This window comes from Mauremys reevesii, linkage group 2, assembly GCF_016161935.1.
Source record: "Mauremys reevesii isolate NIE-2019 linkage group 2, ASM1616193v1, whole genome shotgun sequence".
Taxonomy (NCBI): domain Eukaryota; kingdom Metazoa; phylum Chordata; order Testudines; family Geoemydidae; genus Mauremys; species Mauremys reevesii.
The window spans coordinates 239,775,854-239,801,894 of NC_052624.1; the positions used below are offsets into that span (position 1 = coordinate 239,775,854).

General features: G+C 41.8%; 1 long non-coding RNA gene across 2 annotated transcripts; it reads left to right on the plus strand.

Annotated features, from left to right (window-relative positions):
- The first annotated feature begins 1,651 nt into the window (after window positions 1-1,651).
- Window positions 1,652-25,602, plus strand: LOC120399603. Of its 2 annotated transcripts, XR_005595248.1 has the most exons (4): window positions 1,652-1,750; window positions 1,918-2,028; window positions 2,708-2,821; window positions 24,821-25,602. It is a non-coding gene; the product is annotated as an uncharacterized LOC120399603 (long non-coding RNA). The 2 variants fall into 2 exon arrangements; XR_005595249.1 differs by lacking the exons at window positions 1,652-1,750; window positions 1,918-2,028 and adding an exon at window positions 2,073-2,196.
- Window positions 25,603-26,041: the final 439 nt, after the last annotated feature.

Below are 26,041 nucleotides of genomic sequence, written 5' to 3' on the forward strand. Positions count from 1 at the left end.
CACACACACACAAGTAGTCTCCTTTTTGCACCACCAATATTTTTTTTTAAAGCAAAACTTCTCATTGGAATAAAACAGTTTCATCTGGGTTTCAGGCTAACAAATTGTTGCCAGGTTTTGACCAAATGTGGTTTACAATAGCAAAATAATTTAATCCCCCAAACTGAGAGTGATAATATACAATAGCAACCTTGCCAACCAAAATCAAATTTTAATGATCTCTGCAGATAGGCAGATAAAATTTTAAAAAGTCACAAAGGCATCCAAGAGCAAACATAGAACATATATTATTTATAAATGTATCCCACTGAGGCTTGATTTTCAGGAAAGCTAAGACCAGTAAAGTAAATATTTGTTTAGTACTGAAAAGAATAGGACATAGTGCTTGTAAATCATATAGCTATAATTTAATAAGAATCAACTAGTATATTGCAGGTAGCCTCAGTGAAGAAATACCAATGTCATTTTTTGTTTTTTGCAACATGATGCATACAAAAAATACAACCACCACTCTATCAGTATTAAAATATATTCTAGTCACCACTGGTATAAGTGTGTGTGTGTGTGTGTGTACATATATATATATATATATGTATATATGTGTTGTAAGCCAACTCATATGGGGGCAAAAACTTGGAAAACAAGTTGTTATCCTGGAGCCCAGATTAAATTGTTTTATTTTATATTTAAAAAAATACAACAATTTACAGGTTCAGAGAGTCTAAGGCCAGAAGATCACGCTATGATAATTTCATCTGACCTTCTGCATAACAGAGGACGTTGTACTAATTACCGTAATGGAGGGAATTATTGTAGCCTCTTGTTATACAATGTTAAGATTATTTTTATAATATATCTTTTAGATACTATATTGCCAAGCTTTAACCGCAACAGTCTTTATTTTGTTTTTTAATGAATTCTTGGAGAATGTCTTTAGTGTGAACTAAGCAATATGGGTGTTTCAAAATTATTTAGCTTTGAGAAATATTTAAAGTCTGATCCCACTGCTCTTACTAAACGGAGCAGTTGCATTGGCTCCAGTATGGCTTCTCATGTGAGTAAGGGCTGCAAGATATGACCCTAAGTGTTGTGCAGTATAACAGTGCACCTACATCCAAAAATGTTAATGTTTCAAAGTAAAATTCTGACAAGCATACCAGGACCTCTGAGGCTGCATGCTGGGGGCTTTGTGGTCCTATCACACCTGACCCAGAAAAGGATCGGTGTGGGTGGCTCCTCCAGGTCTGCCTAGAAAAGCTTCAGGGAAGCAATCAGAGCTGCTGGGGTAGGCTCAATTAAAAGGAACTGCAGGTGTAGCCCTGGATTTGAGGGGTGATCAAGCTAATTGTAACCATATTGTGTGCATTCAGCCACCATGAATTAATAAAATAGAATACCGCATAGTACAGGGTTAATATGAAAACAGGATTTTAGAGGCAAAGTCAAAACTAATCAGAATGGGAGAGGGGAAAGAAATGTGAACAATTGAGACTGAAAACCTTGGTGGACAAGAAACTTGAATTTGGGTGCTTTGGACATAGAAGTATTATAATTAAGAGTGTTAAGAATGTTTGTTGATAAGTAGTTAATTGAAAGTTAGGAAAAGTGATGATTTAGTAGTGATGATTCATTATGACCTATGTGTTTTATAGACGTTAGTTATAAGAGACTAGCTAATACAGTTTATTTTGGAGCAGTCCTCTGAAGCCATCTTGAGGGATATTTTTCTGACACCTTTTCTCCCCAGATGGTGAGCAACTGGCCATTGCATACCCACTGTTAATTACTCAATACCATTCCAGATTTTAGGTCAATATGTGGGATGTTCTAACCCTATTGCTTATGTCTGTGTGTGCTTAAATCTAATAAACTGCAGTTTTAGATAGAGCATGCTTACTTGCATGCATTTTTTATCAGATGGAATTCCTGTGTTCCCATTGATTTATTCCTGAGACCGCCTGAAGTGAAATTGTTAAGTTACCACTGCTGTGGGTTCTGAAAACCCTGGACAACACAGGGGTTGAGCAGGTCAGTTTCTGGCTGGGACCCAGCAGAGTGTGGAAGGGCTGGAATATTGGGAAACTCTCTGGGCAAGAAGATCTGGGAGAGATCCTGCTAAAACAGGGATAGGGCAGAGAAACTCTCCAGGTCAAGAGGCTTGGGAGCAGATGGAGAGAACCCAGGGACTGGTAACAGGTGAGGGAGATGGGACTACATAGGAAGCAGCCCAGGGAATAGCAGAAGCAACTATTAAGAGAAGCAGTACATGGCAGCTGTTTACAGAGTCGGGTTGGGACCCGGAGTAATGGGTGGGCCTCGGTCCCCACACTGGCCACTGGGGAAGTGGCCTAAGCCCCAACAAGAAGATAAGACTCTTTATAAAAGCCTGAGAAAGGGGATGGAGTTAAAACAATCCCAGAGATGGGACAGAAGACCCTGGAGAGGGCCAACCATTTGTTGAACTATGCTACTCTGGAAAGGGACTGAACTTAAGGGGTGACCTGGCTGGAGAGCTGGGGCAGTGAGAACAGGTGAAGACAAAGTCTCAAGGGAGAAAGCTCTGGGGCAGTACTCTTTAACAAGGCAGGCATGGACTTAAATCTAGCACAGGAGAGGCTGGGAACTGAGCCCAAGGGCACAATGATAGGCCCCGTTGGACCTTTGTTACCCTGGAAGGGGTTCATCCATTGTTGACTGTGTTTCTTAGCTGGGGACTGAGCTTCTGAAGACCCGCCAGATGAGGTCAACAACCTACAGGAGGCACCAGGTGGAAGAGAAAATTGCATCACCACACCCAGCCGAGAGGAGGTGCTCATAAGAGGTGAGTGCACTCTATCTCACAAACCCTCAAAAGTTAGGAAATGCCAGAATTAAGGTTACTTGTACAACCTTGATTTGTCCCCTGGTGCATATGCACTATGACAGTCTTCGATTACGTAATCAGAGGATCCCTGCCTCGTTCAGAACATGCCTCTAATTTCTGACCTTCTCATAAACATTAAAAATATATCTTTACAATACCCCTCTAAGCTAGGGAAGTATCCAAGTATAGCTCATGCCATCACAACATTTTAACACTATGTGATAGGAAGTTTATGACAACAATGTAGGGTATACAATTATATCCCCTTGCAGCATATCACCTTTGAGGGAATGAATGGTACAGAAAGCAGAGCCGGAGGACTAATATATACTATAGGATGTACACAGAAGGAAGTAAGCCATAGTTGAATATATGAGTGCATATATACATACATACAGGTGTAGGATATATCAGAATCTTAGTGAATTTGTTTGAAGTAAGAAGATATTATTAATAAGTATATGATTTATTGATCATGAAGGTTATGGATTCCGTGACTTTAACACAGCGGTGCAGGCCAAGAGACATTTTGCTGATGTTGACCATCCTCAGGCATGGCCCCCCGCAGCTCCTAGTGGCCATGGTTCACCATTCCCGGCCAATTGGAGCTGCGGGAAGCGGCAGGCCACAGGAAGATGCTGGCCACTGCTTCCTGCAGCTCCTATTGGCTGGGAACAGCAAACCGCAGCCACTGGGAGCTGCAGGGGGCCATGCCTGTGGACAGTCAACGCCAGCAAAATGTTTCCTGGCCCGCAATCAGACTACCCTGATGGGCTGCCTGTGGCCCATGGGCCGCAGGTTGCCCAACACTGCTTTAACAGATGTCTTCAATTTCTTTGCCTCGGGCTTTGGCCCCAGGTGGCGGGGCTCAGGTTTCAGCCTCAGGCAGTGGGGCTTGGATTTTGGCTTCATCCCCACCATGACCATATCCTGATTTTGTGCATTTTACCATGACTGTTCTGTGAATTTTGCTTAATTTTACCATAATCCATATCTATAATAATTAATTATCCATAAGTATCCATAATCATTAACAATGAAAGTGTTAAAGTTTTCTGTAAGAACCAAATCTTGGCCCACTGAAGTCAATGGGTCCAGGATGGTGCTCTAGAAGAAATGCATGTTGACATTGATATCAGCCCTAATGCTGGGTGCAAAATGCCTCTTGGCACAAGTGCACCTTTCTTGTTCCTTGCAGAGCAAGCCCTTAGAAGCATAATTTACTCATATACCTGTTAGATTTGATGCATAAAATCTGTGGTAATTTTATCTACATAATTAGGCACAAATTATCAAGTGTCCACTACCTTGCAATGTTTCAGTCTGATCTTCTATTTAGACATTCAGGGCCTGGTTTGCAGAGGTGCTAAGCAGCCACAAGTCCAGCTGAAATCAAAGAAAGCTGAGGGTGCTTAACACCTCTGAACATAAGATTGTAGGTGTCTCAAGATACTCATCAAAAATGGAGATAATAAAATTAGCGGAGACTTGTGAAAGTTTTGGCTTTAACCCTTTTGACATGGCAACCATAATAATGGACCACACGACCAGGTAGGAATGCACAAGGACAAACCCTTATTCCAGGGTATAAATTTTCAAAATGTAGCATGAGGCTTTAGCTATGTGACTCCTACAGTCTGATTCAGTAACTGAGCACTTTCCTAAAGAAATTCATAGCAAACTGGAAAAAGCAGATTGAGACAAAGCAGGTGTGAAAACAAGTTAGCAACAACAGGAATCTAAGCTCTGAGAATCCTCTAACAGTGAACAAAAATGGGAATTTGCTAATAGAACTTCTGAAGGGCTGATCTAATGTTACCTACTGATATAAAAAAAATACCTATAGCATGTGCTAAATTATTCTTTTATCACCTAAGAATAAAATCAGACTTTGGCACCTATTATTGCCATTAGATGGCCTATTCTTTAGTCACACCTAGACTCAATTACTGCAACAGTGATATCTGCAGCAGGCTATTTCAAAATACATACCAGGGTCTCGTATCTTTGCACTGTAGGACTCCCAATTAAAAGAAAATTACTAATACCCATTTTCTCAGCCTAACAGTCTCTCTCCCCAGCTTTCCCCTCTGTCCCCAGTCCTTTTACAGTTGCCTGCTTAGGTCACCTACTTCTTCTGTTCTCCATTACTTCCAAATCTGCCTCCCTTCAGGCAAGAGGAGAAAGTATCTTCCCACAACTAGAACAAATTCATTGTCCCAAGGTGTTTTACTTTGAATAGTGCTTATCACTCAGCAGTGTCTGTGGCCTGGCAGAGACATGACACAACCCTTCACTTAGAATGGTCCTTTGAAATATGTGTTAACTCCTACAAGCTGATCCACCTTGTATTTGGCTGTGACTCTCTGAGTATGTTTCCCAGACCTGAAGACGAGCTCTGTGTAAGCCGGAAAGCTTGTGTCTGTCACAAACAGAATTTGGTCCAATAAAAGATAGTACCTCACCCACCTCACTCTACAATGCTGCTAACTCATGGTGGACCCACATACATAGAGGCTTTCCATCACACATTAACTTCATATGCAATTTCATAAAATCATCCACAATTCAGAAGTGGTACAGACAACACACCCTTCTCCGGCCCAAATCATCACAGTGGCTATTATGAAGTAACAAACCAAACTCACCCCTATTTTCTGGCTGCTATACTTGGCAAATTGTTTCCTGCTTGTTCCATGAATTAGTTCAGACTTGCCTGGGGGGCCTGAACATGTATTGATGCTGTATCCTCAGATCAGAGCAGAAGCAGTAACTAACTGTGACATACCAGGATACAGTCCAGACCAATGATGAGCTGTGTCACTCCTTTTCTGCAACCTTGGTGCTTTATAATGCCACGTTGAAGTAGCTCCTACCTAGACTGCTCACAAACAGCTTTCCACCTTGAGTGTCTGTCTGTGTGTAACTGAAGCCTGCCAGACCCACTTGGGTCACACTCGCTGGCTCTCATCAGCCTTGGTTATATGGATGACTCCAACATACCTCTGGTCCCAGATTTCCTCCAGAAATGTAGGCCCTGTACTGCCCAGCCCTCTCTAGACAGTAGAAATATTTTGTCTGTTATCCCTTTAAGGGAATAATAGGCCAATCTATAATCTCAAATATAATTTAAACACACTGGATTAGCTAATGCAGTAAACAAGTTTATTACCCAAAAGAGAGATTTTAAGTGAGTAGATATAACGAGGCATGAAAGTCAGAAATAGTTACAAATAAAGGTAAGACATTTATTAATGCCTAATTTAACAAACTATATGAGACTCAAGCAAAGTTTCTCAGCACTTGCTCCAGCAGACTACTAACCAAACTCTCAGGTCAGGGCCCCTCCCCCAGAGTCCAACAAATACTTCCTTTGTCTCTGTAGATGCAGTGAATGGGATGGGCAGCAGGGGAGAGATGGGTTCCTGGAGCTGGGCACTAGGAGACAGAGTCTATGTGGAAAGATGTTCCCTGCTGGTTTTTTCTCATCTGTTTGGGCTTTCTTTGTTTCCCTCCCAGCATGATAACTCTGTTTACTGCTTAAATAGAAATTAAGTAGTGCACACATTCCTTTCTTTAAGACAGACTTGTTTGTCCACTTATGTTTGGGCAAGGCTGTGGGATTTGGAATTTGTGTTAATAACACCATACAGGGAAATCTTATAACTTGTTGCCTGTGATGGGCCGCACTTACCATGGCATTAGGTCCCACAGCCCTGTGGGAAGGGGCCGTCACCCTGACTCTGGCCATTGGGCCACACAACCTTGAGAGAGAGAGCGGCCATACTGACTTTTACCGATAGTCCACACAGCTATTGTGGGGAGGGATAGCTCAGTGGTTTGAGCATTGGCCTGCTAAACCCAGGGTTGTGAGCTCAATCCTTGAGGAGGCCACTTAAGGATCTGGGGCAAAAATCAGTCCTGCCTAGTGAAGGCAGGGGGCTGGACTTGATGACCTTTCAAGGTCCCTTCCAGCTCTAAGAGATTGGTATAACCCCAAGACAAGGGGTAGTCTGAGGACACAACTTCAGGGAAGTAATTACCCTGCCCAGGTCCAAGAAGGGATGGGGCACGCTTGCCCCATGATATTGCTGCACATTTTCTCAGGATAATACTGGCCAGTGAATTATGAGTTTTCAAATGATGTCTTCCAAGGCATACTTTGTACAAAGACTATTATGATGGTGTGTAGGGTGTGAATACAGGAGTGTATTCTGTCACACTAATCAACAGGATGTTGGGGCTTTGTCAATCAATTTCTGGATTTGGCAGCCAGCTATCTAAGTGGGCAAAGTACAGAGGCTGTGAAAGCCACAAAAAAAAGTCACTTTTGGCATTTCTAATTGAATGCTGCATGTCTTATATATTCTGTACAACTATTAAACAACTTTACATCGTGAGGTCTAATTTTCCTCCATGTTTCAGTTAAACTTTATTTAGGAGAGCCCCCCACACAACAGGCTGCTATGGAAACCTTTTCTCATCTATCCATGGCACGCCCTGTCACTGAAGGAAAGGGAATGCATGACCACAAAGGTGAATTGTTCCCTGTTGCTCAATAACCCATAACATAATTGGAAAAATTCATAAGCATTAAGCTAAGTCCTTTCCTCCTTGCATTTTATTGATTCCACTTCACCTGATCTGCCAAAGATAATCATTTATTTACTGGTGGTTCTGCTCCATTTGGTTTGTAAATTTTTGTTCCATCCTAATCATCACATGTACAATGAGGTTTAAGAAAAGGCATTTGACTCACCATAATGAACCCATCCATCCCATAAGACATATATTTCACCAGTCATGTGGGTGCTCATAATTATTGCTGTATGGTTTGCTGGCCCACTGGATATTTCGTACATACCATTCTCCCTGTCCCAATACGCAATCTAGTACTTTAAAACTTCAGAGTCCTCCAATGGCAGTGTAACACCTGGTATTGCCCTCCAGAACTGGCCTGTAGTTGTCTTTGCATTCTTCTTTGGGGCATCTCATGGCCACTGTGCTCTTGGTGGAACCTAGTTCCTTCAAGGTTCTGCCAATATTGTAAAGGTTGGATCCTTGCTCATTCATACTCTGCAGATGTCCTGGATATATTCAGGTGACAACCCTCTCACTTCCACAGCACATTCATTTTGCTTTTGCCCTTCAAGTGCAACACTGATGGCTTTGATACAGTTGAGGACGTGTCCACTGCAGATAAGACACGATGTCTTCCTTTGCATCTACCATGGAAAAATTCCAAATTTTTTCACCTGTAAGATATTGTTGCTTTTCCCTGGGTCATTGTACTGGCTGAATAGCACTATTTATTAGATTAGCACATCAAACCTATATTCTGTGGCGGATGCCCTGATTTACTCTGTCATAGGTTCATCACGGGCATCTATTCAATATATGTATGAGAGTGATGGAGGAGATAGTGAGGCAGTTTGGGCTGCCTGCATTGCTATCCATGTACAGACGACGTGCAGTTCTACACATCTCCCTTTTAATCTAACTCTCTTGGTATTGTCTTTGCTTTCCCTGTGCCTAGTCAAGATTATGGCTTGGGTGATGCTGAATATAGGCAAAATTGTGCTGACATTTAAGAGCTCAGAAAGCATTTAGAGAGCATGGCATTAATTAGAGCTGGTCAAAAAAGGAAATAATTTTGAAAAAATATTTTGTGAGAACTTTGTCACTTTCATGCCAAAATTAGGGCTGTCAATTAATCACAGTTAACTCATGCAATTAACTAAAAAAAAATTAACTGCAATTAAAAAATTAATCACGATTAATCACACTGTTAAACAATAGAATACCAATTGAAATGTATTAAATATTTTGGATGTTTTTCTACTTTTTCAAATATATTGATTTCTATTACAACACAGAATACAAAGTGTACAGTGCTCACTTTATATTATTATTTTTATTACAAATATTTGCACTGTAAAAATGATAAAAGAAATAATAGTTTTCAATTCACCTCATACAAGTACTGTAGTGCAATCTCTTTACGATGAAAGTGTAAAAATGTAGAATTTTTTTTGTTACATAACTGCACTCAGAAAACAATGCAAAACTTTAGAGCCTACAAGTCCACTCAGTCCTATTTCTTGTTCAACCAATTGCTAAGACAAAAAAGTTTATTTACATTTACGGGAGATACTGCTTCTTATTTACAATGTCACCTGAAAGTGAGAACAGGTGTTCTCATGGCACTTTTGTAACCGCTGTAGCCTGTTTTCTTCTCTTATCCACTGAATGCAGCATATAATAAGTGATAGCAGCAAAGAATCCTGTGGCACCTTATAGACTAACAGACATTTTGCAGCATGAGCTTTCGTGGGTGAATACCCACTTCTCCGGATGCAAGTAGTGGAAATTTCCAGGGGCAGGTATATATAAGCAAGCAAGAAGCAAGCTACAGATAACGAGGTTAGATCAATCATGGAGGATGAGGCCCTGTTCTAGCAGTTGAGGTGTGAAAACCAAGGGAGGAGAAACTGGTTCTGTAATTGGCAAGCCATTCACAGTCTTTGTTTAATCCTGAGCTGATGGTGTCAAATTTGCAGATGAACTGGAGCTCAGCAGTTTCTCTTTGAAGTCTGGTTCTAAAGTTTTTTTGCTGCAGGATGGCCACCTTAAGATCTGCTATTGTGTGGCCAGGGAGGTTGAAGTGTTCTCCTACAGGTTTTTGTATATTGCCATTCCTAATGTCTGATTTGTGTCCATTTATCCTTTTCCTTAGAGACTGTCCAGTTTGGCCGATGTACATAGCAGAGGGGCATTGCTGGCATATGATGGCATATATTACATTGGTGGACGTGCAGGTGAATGAACCGGTGACGGTGTGGCTGATCTGGTTAGGTCCTGTGATGGTGTTGCTGGTGTAGATATGTGGGCAGAGTTGGCATCGAGGTTTGTTGCATGGATTGGTTCCTGAGCTAGAGTTACTATGGTGCGGTGTGCAGTTGCTGGTGAGAATATGCTTCAGGTTGGCAGGTTGTCTGTGGGCGAGGACTGGCCTGCCACCCAAGGCCTGTGAAAGTGAAGGATCATTGTCCAGGATGGGCTGTAGATCCCTGATGATGCGTTGGAGGGGTTTTAGCTGGGGACTGTATGTGATGGCCAGTGGAGTCCTGTTGGTTTCTTTCTTGGGTTTGTCTTGCAGTAGGAGGCTTCTGGGTACATGTCTGGCTCTACTGATCTGTTTCCTTATTTCCTCGTCTGGGTACTGTAGTCTTGAGAATGCTTGGTGGAGATTTTCTAGGTGTTGGTCTCTGTCTGCGGCGTTAGAGCAGATACCTTGTACCTCAGTGCTTAGCTGTAGACAATGGATCTTGTGGTGTGTCCGGGATGAAAGCTGGAGGCATGAAGGTAGGCATAGCGGTCAGTAGGTTTTCGGTATAGGGTGGTGTTAATGTGACCATCACTTATTTGCACCGTGGTGTCTAGGAAGTGGACCTCCCATGTAGATAGGTCCAGGCTGAGGTTGATGGAGGGATGGAAGCTGTTGAAATTGTGGTGGAATTTTTCCAGAGTCTCCTTCCCATGGGTCCAGATGATGAAGATGTCATCAATGTAGCGTAGGTAGAGAAGGGGCATGAGTGGACGGGAGCTGAGGAAGCGTTGTTCCAGGTCGGCTATAAAAATATTGGCATATTGGGGGGCCATGCGGGTGCCCATAGCGGTGCCACTGATCTGGAGATATATATTGTCATTAAATTTGAAATAGTTGTGTGTGAGGATAAAGGCACAGAGCTCAGCAATCAGTTGTGCTGTGGCATCATCAGGGATACTGTTCCTGACAGCTTGTATTCCATCAGTGTGTGGGCTGTTTGTGTAGAGAGCCTCTACATCCATGGTGGCTAGGATGGTGTTTTCTGGAAGGTCACCAATGCATTGTAGTTTCCTAAGGAAATCAGTGGTGTCACAGAGATAGCTGGAAGTGCTGGTAACATAGGGTCTGAGTAGAGAGTCTACATATCCAGACAGTCCTTCAGTGAGAGTGCCAATGCCCGAGATGATGGGGCGTCCAGGATTTCCGGGTTTGTGGATCTTGGGTAGTAGATAGAATAACCCTGGTCGGGACTCTAAGGGTATGTTGATTTGTTCCGGTGTTAGTGTAGGGAGTGTCCTGAGTAGATGGTGCAGTTTCTTATTGTATTCCTCGGTGGGATCTGAGGGAAGTAGCCTGTAAAAGTTGGTATTGGAGAGTTGTCTGGCGGCCTCCTTTTGGTAGTCAGACCTGTTCATGATGACAACAGCACCTCCTTTATCAGCCTCTTTGATTATAATGTCAGGATGGTTTCTGAGGCTGTGGATGGCATTGCGTTCTGCATGACTTAGGTTGTGAGGCAAGCAATGTTGTTTTTCCACAATTTCTGCCTGTGCACGTCGGTGGAAGCATTCAATGTATAGGTCCAGATTGTCATTTCGACCCTCAGGAGGAGTCCATGTGGAGTTCTTCTTCTTGTGCTGTTGGTGGGAGGGTAACTGTGTATCAGTGCGCTGTTCAGTGTTGTCCTGGAAGTATTCTTTGAGTCGGAGACGGCGATAGTAGGCTTCTAGATCTCCGCAGAACTGTATCATGTTGGTGGGGGTGGCAGGACAGAAAGAGAGTCCCCGAGATAGGACAGACTGTTCTTCTGGGCTGAGTGTGTGGTTGGATAGATTGACGATATTGCTGGGTGGGTTAGGGGTACCACGGTTGCGGCCCCATGTGACAGGTGGGAGTTTAGACAGCTTACAGTCCTTTTTCCTTTGTAGAGAGGTGAAGTGAGTAATGTAGATCTCCTGTCTTATTTTAGTGAAGTCCGTTTGTATGGAAGTTTGGTTATTGATGAGAGTCTCCAGGTTGGAGAGCTCTTTTTTGATGTTTTCCTGTTTGCTGTATAGGATGCTGATCAGGTGGTTCCTCAGTTTCTTTGATAGAGTATGGCATAATCTCTCACTGTGGTCTGTGTAGTATGTAGATAGCAGTGGATTTTTTACCTTTAGTCCATTAGGTATGATGTCCATCCGTTTACATTTGGAAAGGAAGATGATATCCGTCTGTATTTGTGCAAGTTTCTTCATGAGGTTGATGGATTTCCACTCCATACGGCTAAATGCAGTGCCTTGCATGGTGTCAAGTATCAGAGGGGTAGCCGTGTTAGTCTGGTTCTGTAAAAGCAGCAAAGAATCCTGTGGCACATTATAGAATAACAGACGTTTTGCAGCATGAGCTTTCGTGGGTGAATACCCACTTCTTCGGATGCAAGTAGTGGAAATTTCCAGGGGTAGGTATATATATGCAAGCAAGAAGCAAGCTACAGATAACGAGGTTAGATCAATCATGGAGGATGAGGCCCTGTTCTAGCAGTTGAGGTGTGAAAACCAAGGGAGGTCTTTGATAGTGGCCAGTGCCAGATGCTTCAGGTGAAGGTGTGTGGAGATTTCACTTTAGTGGTTGGTTGGCTTGGTTGTGGTCAATTACCCATAATGATTTAATCAGATATTTGAGTAGTCTTAATAGTTAATCATGAGGTGCTATTGATCCATCTGTAGGACCTGTCATGGGGAGCTAGGGTTGCTTTCCTGTATCTCCAGTTGTATCTTTCAGAGAGAATCTGAAGAGCTAAGATAGGTAATTGCTCATTCTTTCTGAGTTCTGCCACATGTAAATTTCCATCTTCTCACTCCTGTTCAATGTGTAGATGAGCTAAGGCTGAGTAATCCAAAGTGAATAATTTATCCAGGGAATTTAGCCTTCTCTTTGCTTGCAGAATACCTGTGAGCAGACTTCCTTCAACTTGTTCATTATTCAATTATTTGCACTCACTTGTGAACTTATTTTAGTTCTATGGATGATATTATTTTTGCTTCTTTTTCTATACACACAGCTCTCTCAGATGGCTGGCTCCTTCTGTTTATGCAAACTTTCTCCTCTTTTCTTTGGAGTTTCTGCCCCATATAGGGCTGGGAGCCCATGTGAACCCTGAGTTTCTTCAGCTCTCTCTGCTGTGCATTAGACCTCTGTGGGAGTCTGGTGCAAGAGAGCAGAACTGGATCAGTTATAGACCACATACTTTGATGTCAATGCAGCCCAAGGGTCAAGGAGCCACCATGGTTTTTGAATTACCTGATCCCTGCTGTGTCACCTCACCCCTTCCTACATCACCATTTTCCAGTTAACCAGTTCAGTGACTGGGAAGGCTGGCCTCACCAAACCTTCTGAGGCTGGTATTGTTGGCCAGCCTCCGTCTTGGGAAGTCATCACACCCATGTTCCCACAAAGCTCTGGATTTGAGGGTGAACATTTGGGAGCTTTGAGGTAAATGAGGAAAAGTATTCAAGTGTACCTGAAAGTTTCACAGTGACTTATGGTAACAAATGTATTATAAACAATGTCTGATACAGTCAGATGAAAAAAATCTCCACAAATAATAAAGTTGTCAAAAATGCATTGGGGGGGGGAGCACTGATACTATTTGCAAGTTCAAGTTGAATTCAGTCAATAATTTCAGCCAAAAAGAAAAAATTGAAGAAAAAATTGAACAAGTCAAAACAGTTTTGTCTTGGCCTTTTTGAGATGCATCATTTCAAAATGGTGCTTTATTTTGAAATTCAGCTAAATATTTCTTTTAAAAAAACAAAAGGGTGAAAAATACCCCCAAATAACACGAAACTAAATTAAAGAAACGCAGAATAGGGAGCGTGCATGGGCTTGAACTGAACCAATTTTTCCCCCAGATATTTTGTTTTGGCTCCCAAACTGAATAAGCTGAAACGTAAAAATTTAAAATAGCAACTCCAATCCTCTGTATTAGGTGTTATGGGGGGAAAGGTTTGAGGATTTTTTATGTTTTGTTTTCCTTTTCCAATTTCTTTAAAATGCTGCATTCCTTGCAGCTCATGAAACTCCAAACAGAACATACAGGAAAGGTAAATGCCTGACTATAAAATACATAATAAAATGTATGTCAAAGTTTAATACATTCTGATTCCTTCAGCTTAATAAATAACTTCTTACATAATATGACTAATTAGTTTTTAAATAAATTCATAGTACAAAGGAGGGAAATGAAACAAGTCTATCTAAATAAGATAGTTAATTTTCAAAGATGTTGTGACAGAAATAAATTTTGACCTTCAGAAGATGCTCAGCATCAAAGTTCAAGTAATCCAATTCTCCTTGCTAGTACTGGACTGGATTTGACTATTTTTAAAAGGATGAAACTTTCTTATTAAAATTCTTGGCTCCACAGGTACATGTTCTTGTCTGGAAGATATATTTATAGCATCAGGGCTGGCTCTGGCTTTTTTGCCGCCTCAAGCAAGAAAAAAACGGGGGGAGGGGGGGCGGAGCGGCAAAGCAGGAGGGGAAAAAACCAAACCAAAACAAAAAAACCTGTGGCGCGGCCGGAGCGGCAAAGAAAACAAAACAAAAAAACCTGCGGCGTGGCCGGAGCCGGGGGGAGGGATCTGCAGCGCAGCCGGAGCGCCAAAGCAGGGAAAGAAAACAAAACAAAACAAAAAAACCTAGGGCATGGCCGGAGCGGCAAAGCAGGAGGGGGAAAAAAACAAAACAAAAGAAAAACCTGTGGCACGGCTGGAACAGCAAAGCAGGGGTAAGGGGGAACCTGCAGCACAGCCGGAGTGGCAAAGCAGGGAAAGAAAACAAAACAAAAAACCTGGGGCATGGCCGGAGCGGCAAATCAGGGGGGAAAAATACAACAAAAAAAACCCTGCTGGGCAGCCGGAGCCAGGGTGCAGGGGGACTCCCTGTGCTGCAGACGTGCAGCAGAGTGCGCACCCAGTCTAGCAGGGAGGAAGGGGAGGGAGCGGGGAAGAGAGAGAGCAGGGGGGCGGCAAGGGCTTCAGCGGGACGCTTGTCCCACGGTCCCGACCACTGTGCCGCCTGCCGGGAGGGCTTCGCTCCGCTCCAGTTGGCGCAGAGGGAAGAACAGGGGCTGCCCTGCCCAGTTTGCTGCAGGGCGCTCCCCTCCTCCACACTGCCGCCCCCTACAGGGCGGCCGGAGCTGCAAACCAAAAACAAATAAACAAAAAACCGGCCGTGCTGCCCTGGGTTTGGGCGGAATGCCGCCCCATAGAATATGCCGCCCCAAGCACCAGCTTGCTCAGCTGGTGCCTGGAGCTGGCCCTGTATAGCATACTTTCAAGTATATATGAATTTATTCATTTTTGAGTTATTTGGTCATGGTATCTACTTTTCTTTGAGCCAGGTTAACCATAAATTATGCAAACAATCTTCTCTTGAGGACCATCAACCCCAAATTGCTCTGAATGATGGATATGTTGTGCAGTGGATTGGCTACAATGCTCAACCATTTTGCTGGTCGTGGTTTGTATTGTACTGAAACTAAGTGGCTAATTTGGGAGTCAGAGTTACTTAATGGTATATATTCAATTCAAAAGTGAAATCTGTTTGGCAGCCACTTTTTCCCCCACTAATTTTTTCCCCATGGTGCTCCAGCCCCGAAGCACCCACGGAGTCGGCGCCTATGGTTTGGCCTCAACCAAACATCTTGTCTATCTCAAAACACACCCCTTCAGTTGTGCTCAATTGACAACCTCTGTCCAAGAGAGGCTAAGTGTTGGAATAGCAGAGGTTGCAAGAACTGAAGTGCAGTGGTGGAACTACCGTGAGAAGCTTGTACTGTACCATATTTTGCAATATATGTTCCTATCATGGAAATGTGTGTGGAGATATCTCACCAGTCAGCAAATCACTGCACACCAGTACGGTTAGATAAGCAATTACAGATCCTCCTCCTGCATGCCAGCCAGGCCTGGGTTTTACAGACTAGCAACCACCTTGTCTAGTAATAGGTTTATGCATGTGGTGTTGATTCAAAGTGCCATATATAAAGGGTTTTGTTGGAACCATGTTTAACCCTGGCTGTGGTCCAGGCTCTAAGACATCAGCTCTTCTATTGCTTTAAACCCTCCTCAGAGATCTCATGGGAGGAAATAGGCCTTTCTATTCAGTGCTATGACAGTCCAAATCTCTCATCCAAATCTCTCACCAAGGCAGACACAAAATATTAATTTTACAGTGAATGGCTTTCCTTGAACCAATGTCTATTAAAACAAAAAAACAAAATAAAGGAGGACAAAAAGACACATGCTTGAAAGTATTTGCAGGGAAATAGCCTTTCTCCTTGATATTTTAACTTTGCAAGGCTACATTGGCACTTACAATCTTTCCTGTGCAGAGGGCCGTGCGTAGCTGAACTAACCGCAAGGGCAGTGCAGGGAGGGAATTGTCTCCTGGTTCTGTTTCTTACTCCCAGGAAGTAGTAGTGTGCCGCTGGCTAGCAGTAGTAGATCATACCTCCACAGCCATACTAGTGGAGCCCAAATTCTACCTCACTCACCCACCGATCAGGGGAGATGAGGGAGAGAATAGCGGGTGCATGGAGCTTGCTTACTCTTACATGGTCAGACCCCAGGTCCAGAGAGGCAGTGCATTGGGGGAGGAGGGATGGCATCAGATGGGGCTGGGGGCGGGAAGAGGTTTACTTGCCTTGACCCTGTGCAGCCTAGCCTAGACATAATGTTAAGTTAGAAAATAAAATACAAAGAAATTGTCAGGAGAAAATTAGAAACATAATTCTACCTTGATTTTTTCTTGTAAAACAAACATTTGATGGTTATGATCAATTGCAAGAGATTTGAAACAAAGTGATGAGACATATCAAGGTGGCCAAGATTCGCAGGCATGTGAGTGAATTTCTTTCATTTACTGAAATCCACTCATTACACTGTATGTTTGTATTAAGGCACTTTATGAGAAATAAAACCTGTTGTTGTTCCTTCTTCCAATAAATATATCCAATGCATAGCTATTAATGATCTAATTATACTACAGGGTATCATTTTATATAGGAGATATTTGGGTTATTTATATGTTTTTCTGCATGGCTGACACTATATTGTGAATTTATCCTTGTGTACTACAGATACTTCCATAGCTCAGAAATTTGCTAATGTGTAGAAATCTAATACTGTAGAATAAAATAAGGTCTTGCGTGAAATAAAGTAGTGTTGGTGAACCTGAAAATTCAAAACTTTCCAGCTTTTTTTTTGTATTAAAATGAACTTTGTCAAAATTTTCCAACCAGTTCTATTTAATAGTGTGTATAAATCAAGCAGCATGGTCATACCTGGGCAACTTATTATGTTGTGTCCAATTAATTGGAAGTAATGAGTGTCTATCAAGTATATCTCCTGAGTGGTGGATGGGGAAATGTCCACATATGAACAGATCCAAATAATGAGTGAGGAGCCATGGACCTATGGTTGTGCACAGGGCTGGTAACCCCATCATGTAAAACAAACTGACACTAGAAATGAAGACCAGAGGTCATATTGCTGTGCAGCAGGCTTGAACAAGAGATCAACTTCATGTGAAGAATATGATGCGCGTTGGTCAAACCCATCAAAAAGTCCATGTCCCAAAAAGTCCCTTGCTCAAGGCCAGATCAGTAAAAAAAATTGGAATTTTGGAATGTGAGAACAATGTATGAAACCACTAAAATCTCTCAAATTAAAAAATGGGCCATCTTGATGTCCTTGTGTAGACAGTGAGTGTTGATGGACAGGTTCGAACAAACCACACTTTGGAGAAACAAATAAGACCATCTATTTTGGGGATGTGGATGAGACACATGAAGCTGGCATAGCATTTCTAATGTCAAATGACACACAGCAGACACTGACTGGGAATCAGTCAATGAAAGAATTATTAGAGCTCTCGTTCAGATTAGATACTTCAGTCTAACACTTGTACTACTCTGTGCACTACCCAATGAAAGGCAGATGGGGGGAAAGATGCTTTTTATGAGTTGTTACAAGCTGTGCTAACCAAGGTCCTAAAACATGATATCATAGTGACAGTCGGGAAGTTAAACACAAAGGCTGGAAGTAACAACTATGGGTTGGATAAAGTTATGGACTGCAAGGGGTTGGACGTGAATCAGAATGGTGAACAATTAGTAGAAATTTGCAATGTGAACAATCTAGTGCTAGGTGGAACAATATTCCCTCTTAGAGAAATCTATCAAGTGACATGGAACTCCCCAGATGATACTACAAAGTACTAGCTAGATCACTTCTGTATTTCAAAAAAGATTTAAAGCCATTGGCAGAGGTACATATATACATGGGAGTAAACGTGGCCTTTCTATCGCGAAATTGAAGATCAAATTAAAGAGGATGAATAAGGTTAAAAATAGACTGTGCATCAACAGCACACAATTAAAAGATCAAGACACAAAAACTGCTTTTCAACTTGAATTGGTGAAGAGGTTCAGTGGTCTGATTGCGACAGCTGAAGAACACCAAGACATTAACACTCTGTAGGAAAACATCAGAGTGCTAACTAGAAAGTGAGAAGACAGTCATACTAATGAAATCTAAGAGGGAATAATGGATTAGCAATGCTAGTTGGGCAACTGTGGAAAAGAGAATTGTAAAGCAAAATCTCATTAATGCTAAGACATGAAGAGACAAGCAAGTGGCAAGAAGAATACAGAGCGCTACATTAAGAGGTTAAAATGAATGCTAGAAGAGATAAAAGGGAACATATTAATAAAATGCTGAGAGGCTGAAGATACTAGCCAAAGATGTGATCTTACAACCTTATATAAGGCAATCAAACAGCTAATAGGAAATTTTAACTTAGAGGTCCTTTATTAAAGATGCAAATAGAAAGACCCTTAGTACAGAAGAAAAACAAATGAAAAGATGGGCAGAACCTTTTCAGTCTGTTTTTTAAATAGAGCAAGAGCAAGCAAACTACTAGAAATACGTGGATTGATATTGATTTAGGAAATATTACAGTGGAAGAAGATAGACTTTAGCAAAGCTTTTGATATGGTCTCCCACAGTATTCTTGCCAGCAAGTTAAAGAAGTATGGGCTGGATGAATGAAAAAGGTGGATAGAAATCTGGTTAAATCATCGGGCTCAACAGGTAGTGATCAATGGCTCCATGTCTAATTGGCAGCCAGTATCAAGCGGAGTGCCCCAAGGGTCGGTCCTCAGGCTGGTTTTGTTCACTATCTTCATTAATGATCTGGAGGATGGCATGGACCACACCCTCAGCAAGTTTGTAGATGGCACTAAGCTAGGAGGAGTGGTAGATACAATGGAGGGTAGAGATAGGATAAAGGAGGACCTAGACAAATTAGAGGATTGGACCAAAAGAAACCTGATGAGGTTGAACAAGGACAAGTGCAGAGTCCTGCACTTAGGATGGAAGAATCCCATGCACTGCTACAAACTAGGGACCGAATGGCTAGGCAGCAGCTCTGCAGAAAAGGACCTAGGGGTTACAGTGGATGAGAAGCTGGATATAAGTCAACAGTGTTTCCTTGTTGCCAAGAAGGCTAAGAGCATTTTGGGCTGTATAAGTAAGGGCATTGCCAGCAGATCGATGGACGTGATCATTCCCCTATTCTGCATTGGTGAGGCCTCATCTGGAGTACTGTGTCCAGTATTCAGAATGAGGTGAGAGACTACCGCAGGTCTTGTGATTTACTTCAGAAGTGGAAGAGGCCTATAGGGTCTCACAAAGCTCCCCTGAAACCACCATTTATAATTAAGGAAGTATTTTTTAGGGTGGCAATGGATATTGTGGACCTTATGCTCTGGCCAACAGAAAGGGCAGAGAAATATATTTTGGTGGTAGTGGATTATGCCACTAGATATCCAGAAGCAGCCCCTATATTAGAGCAACTAACAGTGGCAAAAGCCTTTTTACTATATTCAGCCAAGTAGGTTTGTCAGATCGTGGGACAAATTTCCTGTGTTAGCAATTCAGTGAATTATGGAGAATGTGTGGTGTAAAATAGCTGAAGGCTGGCCCATATCAGCCAGAGATAAATGGTTTCATGGAAAGATTCAATGGGACAGTGAAATCTATGCTGGGAATGTATGCAAACAAAAGGGCAAGTGACTGCGATGAAATCTTACTTTAGCTGTTGTTTGCTGATAGGGAAGTTCCCCAAGAGTCCATAGGGTTTGCGCCATATGATCTCCTGTAAGGAGAAAGATGAAGGGACCCCTGGATCTTATCAGGGACTCCTGGGATGCAAACACTGCATCAGAAGGGGAACCAGTGACTGAATATGTACAAAGGTTCATATTTGTTCATGTTTGTGAACACTCTTTTGAGCTCAGGAATTTAGTATCAGTGCTATTCCCTGTAAAATGGCACAAAATGCAACACTCATGGGATACACCTTATGAGGTTATGGAAAGAGAGTATGGTGTAAAAGGACCCCACAGCAAAGTTGCCCCACTGACAGTACATGTAAATAGGCTTAAAGCCTATCACAACAGAGAAGCTTTTGTGAATATGATTTGTTGAGCTGAAGGTGAGTATAAGACATTACAACTCATTGATTTGATAGCTGAATGCCATTATAATTCATCACTTGAGAGCACTGAGTTATGTAAAGAGCTAATACAGACTGAGAGGGCAGAACTTCTGGCTGTGTTGCAAAGTCCAAAGCAGGTATTTTCTAACATGCCAGAGACAACTCATAAAATGTTTCATAGAATCAATGCTGTGGCCCCCAGCCTACACCTAGCAGGGCATACCTAACCACTGACAAGTGCAAGAGCAAATGCATAAAGAAATGCAAACTATGCAGGGAGTGGGAACAATCACAGAGTTTGACAGCTACTGAGCCTCACCTGTTGCGTTGGTTCCTAAGAAAGATATGAGTGTCAGGTTTTGTGTTGATTATATAAAACACAATGCTGTTACAGTTCCAGATGCTTATTCTGTGCCCAGAATTAATAATATGCTGCGACTTTGGACAAAGCTAAATATGTGAGCTCAATTGACCTGGTGGATGGTCAATGGCCGATTCCTTTAGACAATGATGCGCAGAAAAAAATCTGTAATTATTACTGATATGGGACTTTGAGTCCAAATGTTACTTTTTGGATTAATTAATGCAGCAGCCACTTTTCAGAGGCTTGTCAACCAGGTGTTAAAAGGATTACAAGACTTTGCATGAGCTCTATCTACGATATAGCAATATTCAGCAACTCATGGTCAAATCGTGAGAGACACTTGGGGGTTGTATTGTCAAAATCCAGAGATGAAGGTCTTACTGCAGAGGCATCTAAATGTAAAATAGGAGCAGCGAAGGTTCCATTGGGTGGGGGCAGCCTAATCTCTCCTCATCCCTTGAAAGTAGAAGCTACTGTTAACTGGCCGGTACACCAGACTAAAAAGCAAGTCCAATCTTTCATAGGCTTGCTTAACTATTACTGCCGATTTGTGAAGTATCAGAGGGGTAGCCGTGTTAGTCTGGATCTGTAAAAGCAGCAAAGAGTCCAGTGGCACCTTATAGACTAACAGACGTTTTGGAGCATGAGCTTTCGTGGGTGAATACATGCATGACATGCATCCAACGAAGTGGGTATTCACCCATGAAAGCTCATGTTCCAAAATGTCTGTTAGTCTATAAGGTGCCACAGGACTCTTTGCTGATTTGTGAAGTGACATTGCATCTGCTATCACAGACTTGTGCAAGAAGACAAAGCCAAGCAGAGTGGTGTGGACAAAGGCTTGTCAAGATGGTTTTGATAAGGTAAAGAAAAGCTTGTCAACAAAGTCCAAATTTTCACAAAACTTTCGAATTGTGCACAGATGCATCAAACAACAGTTCAGGTGCAGTTTTAATGCCCCCCATTGCTTTCTTGAGCTAGAAACTGACACTCACTAAGCAGAATAACTCTGTCATAGGGTGTTATGCTACTGTATGGGCAATCAAGCAGCCAAGGTCTTATCTCAGAAAATTCAGGGTTCTAACTGACCATTCTCCATTGGTTTGGTTATGCACAACCAAAGGCACTGCTTCCAAACAGCTGCCGTGGAGCATGATGCAGAAATACCACTTGGAAATTGTGCATGTTAAAGGGAAAGAAAATCTAGTGGCAGATGTCCTGTCCAGGGAAGACTTTTTTGACCCTCTGCTTACAGTTCAGCCAGTTTTTGACTCTCCTGCAGCATTGTAAGAGGAGTAGTGTGACCCTGAGAGCCCCTCAGTGCTTAGTGGCAGAGGGCCCACTATACTGTAACTCATATCAGGCCTGACAACACACTGTTGTCATAATATGAATCCAAAAGTTTTCTTGTAAGGTATTGAATGTAAACTGGTGATGCACTGGTCAGGAATATCATTGTGTGCATAAAGAGTCATGTGTGTGTTCTGCTCTTAAGATGTGTTTTGTTTTGGAGGCAGTGCCTAAATCAAGCCTGCCCTAGACCAAAGAATGTGTCTTTCCCTGTTGAACTGGCTTGTTTACAGACAGAGGACAATGAAAGAACATTTATATATTAGGTAAACAAAGTAATCAAGCTAACAAGTGGTGGAGGAAACAATTTAGTGAGCACATTGGGGGACAGACCGCACCACCAGGAAGTCTTTTTGCCTCTTGAGACAAAGAGAATGGACTTTGGAAAATATAAAGGGGACAAAAAACCATTCTAACTCTCAGCCACTTAGGGAACAAAGGGGACAGCACCCTCTGATTTCATGAATGTTGGATCCTCTTGCCAAAAGACTGGAGATACTAGTGGCTTGATAGAAGTGAGAAATCTGGTTAGGCAAAGATTGTAACTTGCTAAAGTTAAGTCTTAGACACCGGAAAGTGTATTTTATTTTGTTTGTAGCTACTTTCTGTTTATGTTATCTCCACTTAATATCACTTACATTTCTGTTCTTTGTTAATAAACTTATTTTTAGTTTTGCTATAAACCATGAGTGCTGTTATATTGAAATAAATGTGATTCTTCAGTTAAACCAATGGACTGGCATGTGTACTGTTGCATTAAAGGCAGAAAACATAATAAATTCCGTGAGTACCAGTAAGAGGAACTAGACACTACAGAGAAACGTCTCTGGGGAACTCGGGAATGAGTGTTCACTGACTGGTACCTGCAAAGCAAAGTAAAGACTGACAGAGTCTTGAGAAGTTTGCTGGCGAAGCAGACAGACTGATGTGGCAGGGAGCTGACACACAGTCTAATCTCCAGCAAAGCTCAGTCTTGCGAAGGCAGACAGGAAACACAGTGGCTTACAGTTGTAGGCTGCCCTGAAGAGTGGTCATGCCTTCTTTCAGATTTCATTAAAACCAAGATTCTGATTCTATGTGTTATTGAAGAGCTGAAGACGCCTTTCACAAGAGTACATATTTTGGTCCTACTGCCCTGGGAAACTTCCAATTGAGGGTAAGATTCTAATACCCTTTACGCAGATTTTAGAGGACCTTACTCCATGAGTAGTACCATTGATTTAACAAAGTCTTTTGCAGAGCAAGAAGCTACTTGGTATCAGCATGTTTATCTTAATCTAGTCCTTAAAATCACCCAATATCTACATCAGATTCAGTTTCATTCACTTTCAATGGGACTTACACTCTTAAGTCACTTAGGTGCTTTTGAAAAGCCCACACTATACTATACAGACTGAAATATCTTCCCCAATTTCTAGAGTACTTTGGGATCCTCCAGACTGAAAGGACATATTATTAAATAAATAGAACATATTAGTAAATAATAAAGATGTACTACATATATGTCTAAGATAAAACAAAAACCCTGATTCCAAAAGATATTCAATCAGGGAATAATATACAAGCTAAATGACTTATAGATAAAGCAAGATATTAACTACTGTCACTTGGATGACCTAAAACACAAGCACTGAAAATGGAGATGCAGAAAAGAGAGGATTTAATGGCAGACAAATCCCAAGGCAACCCTTTGATAGTTTTAAAGGTGTTCAAAATATTTTATACCACCATAAAAAGCTGCTTCAGAGAATAAAGTATTTCTTTCGCTACAGTGAATCATGAACAATATTGCAGAAATGCTTAATTTAATTTAATAGCATTGAGATGTGTGTTTCATATATGACTGCTTGGAAAAAATTATTCACAGCAGTAGACAGCAGAGCTGGTCAAATAATCCATTGTGAATAAAATTTATTGCAAACTTTGGCAATTTCTCATACAATAATTATCTATGAATAACTTTCATTATTCAATTAGCTCTAGGCCAAAGTATATCTATTTCTGAGGGAAGAACTAGATGACAGAGTTTTTTGTATTGAGAAGTAAGCTGCTTTACTTGGACTTCATTACATTCACTGAAGTATGTCCACATGCCTACCTATTGAATTGTATCATGTATAGTACATAAATATAAGCTGAATAATCCTACATCTTTGCTCAAACTTTCAAAACAAAAAGTATTCAGGCAAAGACCAATCTGGGAAAATTTCATCCTGAAAGGTGAAAGTTTCAGAAAGCTATGAGTGAATGGAAACCCATAGGCAGCCTTAGCAATAACTGGTGATAGGTCTCCAGCTACAGTAATGTCTATTCTGATATGGCAAAGAAATGCCAAGACAGCCATTACCTGTACTACCAGGCTCTCTCTCTGGTTAGTGCTGCCATTTTTCAAGTTGCATAAGTATTAAAAAGGTGTAAGCAAGGTGTACCCTGTCAGGTGTCCTAGGGAACTTTCAAAATCCTGTCACAATCTTAACGGGCGGGATTATGGGTACGTGATAGTATTAATCATTGGTCCCAAGGCAGCAGCACTTAGAAAGCAGATGAAGACAGTAAGGTTGACTGTTACTGTGCAGTCACAGAGATCATTTGGTATCAAGAATGTCTTGGGCACTGAGAAAGTTGGTGCTGGAAACATCTGCACCATGGACACTAACCTTGGCCACCATGTTATCAATACAAAGTGGGCTGGTGCTGACATCAGTACTGAGGAGTCAGTACCAGGGGAAGCTCAAACCAGCGTCAGGTGGTAACGTGACTACTTGGTGCCCAGCCAGTGCCAAAGTGCCATGAACTGTCTTTTGTCTGAGATGCATGAGCTGGTACTGTACTGAGATACGATAGGTCTTCTGTTTCTTCTTACTAGGCACTGAGGAGGGGGACCTTTGAACAGCTCGCCCAAGGAACAATACTCCTTTCTACCTGTTTCCAATGATGGCTGCTGTACCTGATTCACTGGTCGAGGACTTTGGTCTCTGGTGAAGAACAAGCTCAAGAGCCCAGCATAGAGCCATGGTTCACTGGAGCACTAGTAGAAAGTAGTTGAGCCATCTTGGCAGGATTTTGAACCTCAGGTTCTGAAGCTCTCACTGAGCAATCCAGAAGGAAGAGTTTCATCTGGGCTTCCCTGCCTTTATGTATCCTTTTGGAAAAGAAGCAGCAGATTAACCATTTATCAGGAATATGTCCATTGCAAAGGCAGAAGAGGCACATAGAATGTCCATCACTGAGCAACACAGTAGCATCAGTAGAGAGACAAGTTTTAAACCTTCATGTTTTGCTATCCCTGCTTAGGTCAGGAACTATAATATGATTAAAAATAGCACAGGGACAGGGACTTTCAGGCAACTGCTGTGGAGCTGTCTGAATTGTGCACAGCTCTCTGTTATGCATGGTATTTCATATTTCTCTTTTAACCACTTTCCTGCATACCTGTCTTACCCCTGGAAGCAGTCTTCAGAATGTATGTAACTTCATAAAAACAATGCTGAAAAATAAAGCAAATATGTTTTGTTGCTTATAGCTTCCTTTCAAAGCAAATCAAAGACAAAAGGCTGCATTTTTCCCTCACTAAATCCATGTCTCATTGTCCAGTCTATTTTAGCTCTGCCAGGTGTGTCAATGGCTGGAAAGAAACATTGACATAAAAAAGCCCATTTAGTGAGATCCTTACTTAATCTCAGTCAAGCTTCAGTATCATAAAACCTGGAGATAAATTACATCATTTGATACATAAGAAAAATTCAAATGAATTTCACATTATATTAGACTAGCTTCTCCCTTGGGTGGGTTTCATATAAAATCAGGAAAGTTGGAAATTCAAATCTTTTACATTGAATGTAACAAGGAACAAGACAATAAATTTATAAATTGATGATATTTTTGCTTCTGAATGGTGAAAAAAGTCAATTCTTGCCTTTTGATGACCAATGTATTTTGCTCAAGGTGGTTAGCAATGCTACAGAATTTTCTTCTGTAAGGCATGTTTTATATTCCACAAATAATGTAATACATCTATGAAGCACAGGGGAGAAAAATGAATTGGAGAACAATGATTTCCTCCTGCGTTATGGACTCCTTGTTGACA